The following is a 6,304-nucleotide window of genomic DNA, read 5'->3' as shown; positions in this document are numbered from 1 at the left end:
CACTATGCCCAGGTGTGGTGTGTTCTCACTATGCCCAGGTGTGTTGGGTTCTCACTATGTCCAGGTATGCTGGGCTCTCACTATGTCCAGGTGTGTTGAGTTTTCATGATGCCCAAGTGATCTGGGTTCCCCCCATGCCCCGGTATGCTGGATCTTATTATACGCAAGGGGTGCTGTGTTTCTGCCATGCTCAGGTGTGCTAACTTCCCCTCTCACCCAGGTGTGGAGACTCCTCATTTCAGATATCCCCAACTCTGCCCTCCCTGCCCTGGGCCAGGCATTCCATGGGGCGGCCTGGCCTTTTGCAGTCCATAATCGCCCTGGTAATTGCTTGCCCTTGCCCAGCTCCTTTAAAACATCTTTCCAGGGTGTTTTTCACGGATAGGGCTTTTAATATTCATCTCAGCACTGACAATTTTTCCTGCCTTGTTACGGAGAGCTGGTGTCGGTTTTTCATTGTATCTGTGGACAGTCGGTTTATTCGAAGCCACTTAAAGGCTCAAAAGTGATTCTCTTTTATAATTTGAGAAGTTTCATGGGCTGAACATCAAAGTGATAGGCCAGGATTGTTTTCCGATGCACTTGCCACAATCTCTTCCCTTCCCTCCCTCCATGTGGCATTGTGCTAAATGGCTACAGACAAACTCTGTGAAGCCTGTCCCTCTCACCTCACCTTGTGGAATCCAACCTCTGGGAGCAGGTCAGACCCATAGGCTCTGTCCCAGGAGAGGTGCATTCTGCCTAAAGTCCTACATCGTGAGGAGTACGAGAGTAAGGAGCTACTTCCAGAGTATGAGATGGGCCCTTGGACTCATGGCAACCCCATGTACAATAGAATGAAACGCTGCCCACTCCTGCGCCATCCTCACAATCGTTAACTCTGCTTGAGCCCATTGCTGCTGCCACTGTGTCAATCCATCTTGTGGAGGGTCTTCCTCTTTTTCACTGACCCTCCACTTTACCAAGCATGATGTTCTTCTCCAGGAACTGGTCCCTCCCTCATGTTCAAAGTATGTGAGACTTCGTTTGTTTCTAAGGAGCATTCTGGCTGTACTTCTTTCAAGACAAAAGTTAGGACCTTGCAAAGAACCATCTGAGTCTTGGTTTTCTTATCTGTAAAATGGACGCCCTGGCTTAGATGAGGGGCTGTAACCCCACGTGCCCACAGGGGACAGATGAGTCTCATAGGTGGGTGAAGAGAGATCTATCCATTCAACAAGTGGGAATCTACTGTGTGCCTGACACTGCTCCTGGTTTTTGTGGGTTACATTTCAATGGCTAACATGCTCCTTGGTGATAGGATATGGGGTCCTGGGGGAAGGAGTCTGAAGAGCACTTCTGAAGGGTGTGGCCACAGTTTCCCCATGTTGAGACCAAAGCCCAGGGTTGCCAGAGCTTCATGTTTTTCAAAAGAATCTGGAACTCGACACCAGCAAAGGCAATCTCCTAGCTTCCAAACTCTGCACCTACTTTAAAAAAGCTAAAAAAAAAATTGCTACTGTTAAGTGCTGTTGAGTTGGTTCTGGTTCCTAGAGTTTCTGAGACTGTAAATCTTTGTAGAACAGAAGTATTCATCTTTCTCCTGCAGAGCAGCTGGTGGATTCAAACTAAATATGCATCAGCCAAACTCAGCCTGTTGGCTGCAGTTTGTAGCCTCTGGTCTGGACTGGGACTCTATATGTCCAATAAGACATCTTTGGAGCATGGGTTGGAAAATAATCTGCCCACGGCATACCAGTCTGAGGCAGACCATGAAAGCACATATTAGGTATCCCGGGTGGGTCCCCCTGACTCTGTGTCTCAGCCCCTTCCAGCTGACCACAGCAGCATCATTTCCATCCAACCCTACCCCCAGCATATGTCAGGACTGTGACCCCCCCCCCCCTTGCAGCATGCACCAGGCTTACCTTCATTCTACCTCCCTGTGAGCCACCAGCAACACTGGCATTGTTTTATAGTGTTTATACATCCAACTACAGCAAGACAAATGGGCACAGTGCCCTGCCCCCAGACAAGAAACATGTGGCCTGGCATATGTGGGGCCAAGAGAAGCAGGGACCCATACGCACCAACCCAGACAGCACACCCCGCACCCCATGCTTCCCAAGAGGCGCTCTAGAATAGTGCCCCCCTTCCTCGGAGACAGCTGGCAGAGCATCAGACGACACTACAATATTTTTACTCAGAATAGGCAAAGTACTAAAAATCAGCACTTAAGCAGCAGGTTGCTATTCTAAAGAGGCCAGGGAAACCCGGGGAGGGATCTGAGATTCGCTGTGGAGTCAGAACCAAAATTCAGCACACACGGGAGCGGGGCTCTTCTGAACCTCCATGTTCCCACCCGTGAGGTGGGGTTCCCTGCTTCCCTCCTTGTTGTCTGCGGATATACCCCTTTTAAGATGCTAGGGAAAGCTGGGGACCCGCACCCCAGAAAAACCACAAACGCTTAACATTTTGTGAACAGCTTTGGGAGTTCTCGGACCCAGAGTTAAGATCACCGGATCCCACAGCACTGCGAATGCAGTGTGATTGTACATGCTGAGGCTGTTACAAATTCGCTGTAGCCGTTACTGGGGTTGGCAGCCCCTTCTGTGGGTGAACACACTGAAGTTTCAAGGAGTACAACTTGTCTAGGTGCCCACAGAGGGTTGGGCACAGGGTAGGATTTGGAATTCAGATCCCAGGAGAGGGTCTCCCCCCACGCTTGCCATCTATGACCCTCTGGCTATTTGTACCTTGTGGGTTGTGGAGGGGTTTGGGGGAGCCCATCACCCTCACTAAAAAGGAAGGTGTGGCTGAGTATTTCAGGGTGACCTTGGGGGACCATCTAAGGAATTGGAGAAATGTCCCAGGTATTAACCAAATTCACAGGTCTGCAACTCAGGTAAGGGGGCAAGTTGGAGGATGAGGCCAGCCTCCCCCCACCTCCCAGCACTACAGTCTGGGGGCTCAGCACCTGGGGACACTCACACTCCTGGGCTCCTCTCAGCATCCTAAGAGGCACACAGCAGGGACAGCCAGCATGGCGCCCATTTGCAGATGAAGAACCAGAGACCCAGAGAGATGTAGGCCCCACAGTTGAGGTCTCTGTGGACTTAAGGCATCAGTGTCTGCATGTCCACCGAGTAGAGGCAGGCTCGGCCAGCTTGGCGAGGTCAGCATGGGCTGGACTCCAGCTCCCATATACCTCCCCTTCTCCATTCCCCAGCAGCTCCGCCACGTTGGGGTGGGCAGTGGGGTGCAGAACAGAGACTTGACTCATGAGGTGTTATGAATCAAACTGTGTTCCCTAAAAATGCATGTTGGAATCCTAACCCCTTTACATGTCACCTTGAGGATTAAGGTGTGTGTGACCCAAGCCATGGTCTTTTAAGTTGCTTGTATGTATGTGAAGGTTGGACAATGAATAAAGAAGACAATAGAAGAATCAATGCATTTGAATTATAGTGTTGGCAAAGAATATTGAATATTTCATGGATGCCAGAAGCGGGAACAAATCTGTCTTGGAAGAAAGTACATCAAAGATGATGCTTTGGACATATCATCAGGAGGAACCAGTCACTGGAGAAGGATATTATGGTTGGGTGAGAAAACAAGAGGAAGACACTTACAAGTTGGAACAACAAACACAACAGTGATTGTGAGGATGAAGCAGGATCAGGCAATGTTTTGTTCTGTTGAGCTCAGAGGTCAGAACCAACTCCATGGTACCTAACAATAACAACAACAGCAACATGCGGATATAATCTCTTGTGGAGAATATGGTTTTTCTAGTTATATTAATGGGAGTCCTGGTGTGGCGCTGTGGGTTAATGCGCCAGACTGCAAAGCCTTTTGAACTTCAAGGGCGGCAGTTCAAGCTCACCAGTTACTCCTCAGAAACCCTATACAGGGTTTCTATGGGTCAGAACCGAATCAAAGGCACTTAACAACAACAGTTTTGTTAATGAGGGCGTAACGATGTAAGGTGGGTTCTACACTTAATAGAGTGATGGAAGAAGCTGACACAAGAGGTCACATGATGGGAGAAGATGGCTGCCATGTGGAGAGGACCAAGGCCGGAGCCACAGAAGCTGAGAGGAGACAGGACCTCCCCTCAGAGCTGATGCAGGCAGAGAGCCTCCCTGAATTCCTACAGCCAGTATCCTGAATTCAGACTTCCAGTCTCCTGAACTTTGGGAGACAACTGTCCTGTTTTATATCACGGCAGATCTAGGGGACTGAGACATGACTGAGCGGGCCCAACTCTAGCCAGCCTGTCAGAAAGGGGACTCCTGTGAACAAACATCTCGGTTGTGAGGCAGTACCCCGACTTGATGTGTTTAGGGAAAGAAGGACTTCACGTTGTTGGTGGGTGTGAGATTAGATTGGAGAGCGAGGCAGGATTGTAGAAGCTCTGGGTTTTTTTCTGGGGGTGGTGGGGAGTTGCTGGAGGGCTTTGAACAGGGGAAACACATGGTCAGAGGGTACCAGTGTAACGAGGGCAGTGGAGGATCAGCCAGGAACCTGCTAAGAGCTGAGCCAGCTCCCAGAGCAAGTGTGCTGCCTTTAGACCGTCCCTGGTGTGTGTGTGTGTGTGAGGTCACTATGAACCCTGTGGGGGAGCTTGAATGGGCGTAAATTGGCAGGGAATGAATGACCCAGGGCTGAGAGCATCATGGGACCCCCTGGGTCTGGGTCTTTTTATTTTGTTGTTGTTGGTAAGTGTTCTTGAGTCCGTTTTGACTCGTATCTACCCTGTATAGGGTTTCCAAAGCTGTAAATCTTTGTAGAAGCACAAAGTCTCATCTTTCTCCTGCACAGTGGCCGGTGAACTCGAACCACTGACCTTGTGGTTCACAGTCCAGTGCCACCACTCCCCTTTTCCTTTTGTTTTTGTTGTTGTTAAGTGGTAGAACACACAGAATGCACTGGAAATACAGAGAGGATGTGGGCAGAGTACCCTTACGTTGCGTGGATTGTAGTCCATGTCACAAAACAAAAGATACCTGAATTGTTCAAAGGAAAACCAATTTGCTCTGTAAACTCACCCAAATCCCAATAAAACATTAAAAAAAAAAAAAAGAAATTTGACATTTTGGCCATCCTAAGTGTATCATTTGTTAAGTGCCGTTGAGTAGGTTCCGACCCATAGCGACCCTGTTTGGGGTTTCAGAGGAGCAGCTGGTGCGCTTGAACCGCAGACCTTGCAGTTCAAATGGCTTTGCAGTCTGGCGCATTAACCCACAGCACCACACCAGGAGTCCTGATCGCTATAGGTCAGAATTGACTCGAGGGCACTTAACAACAACAACAACAATAAGTGTGTCATTGATGGCATTAGTTATAGTCACCTTGTTGTACAACCATCATCATCGTCTATTTCCCATACATTCCCCAAAATAGAAACTCTATTCATTAAGCAAAACCTTCCGATTCCCTCCCCACAACCCAGTGCCCGGTAACCCCTAATTTACTTTCTGTCTCTATACATTTGCCTATTCTTGACATATGAGGAGGCTTCAAAAAGCTCGTGGGAAAAATAGAATGAAAAGATAATGGGATTTTTCTAGGAACTTTTTGAACCCCCATCTCTCTGTAAATAGGATCATACAGTATTGTTCTGTGTGTTTGGTTTATTTCAGTCAACATGATGTATTCAAGGTTCATCCATGCGGTAGCTTGTAGCAGGATTTCATCTTTCTTTATGGCTGAGTAATACTCTATGGTATGGATGGACCACACTGTGTTTATCCATCATCTGTTGATGGACACTTTGGTGGTTGTGAACAGCAGTGCAGTGAACATGAGTGGCACATGTACCTATTTGAGTCCTTCACTTCAATTCATATCCAGGCACTCAGTCTTGTCTCTCTTTGTGGATGCTGCTCTAGGGAATATGGAGTACCATCTGCCATAGTCATGCTCCTTGACTGTGCCCAGAAGCCAGTTCTCCTGCCCCTGGGCTCCCTGTCCCATGGACCTGATCCAAAGTCTTTCTGGTTTACTTGGAGGCCAGCTGTCCTTCCCCAAGAACTGTGATAAGGGCCATTCCTGCTGCCCCCTTCAGCCCTTGAGCTGGACAGCCTTCCAGAAGGCTGCTCTACAGGACTGTTGTAGGCAGGTGGGGTCATCTTCCCTGAAGTGGCTCTGTTGAAGGCCTTGTACCCGACACCCACTAAATGCCAAAAGCATTCTCCCACTGTCAGAACAACAAGGACACCCCACACTGTCTAGCTTCCCCGGGGGAGGTGGCATTCTGGGACAGCCTCCCGACCACCACCACAGGATCCTGGGGTGGGGACAGGGTGGTGGTGGGTGTTAG

This window comes from Chrysochloris asiatica, unplaced genomic scaffold (genome assembly GCF_000296735.1).
Source record: "Chrysochloris asiatica unplaced genomic scaffold, ChrAsi1.0 scaffold00034, whole genome shotgun sequence".
Taxonomy (NCBI): Eukaryota; Metazoa; Chordata; class Mammalia; order Afrosoricida; family Chrysochloridae; genus Chrysochloris; species Chrysochloris asiatica.
The sequence above is the reverse complement of the archived record's forward strand: the minus strand, read 5'-3'. Positions refer to the sequence as shown.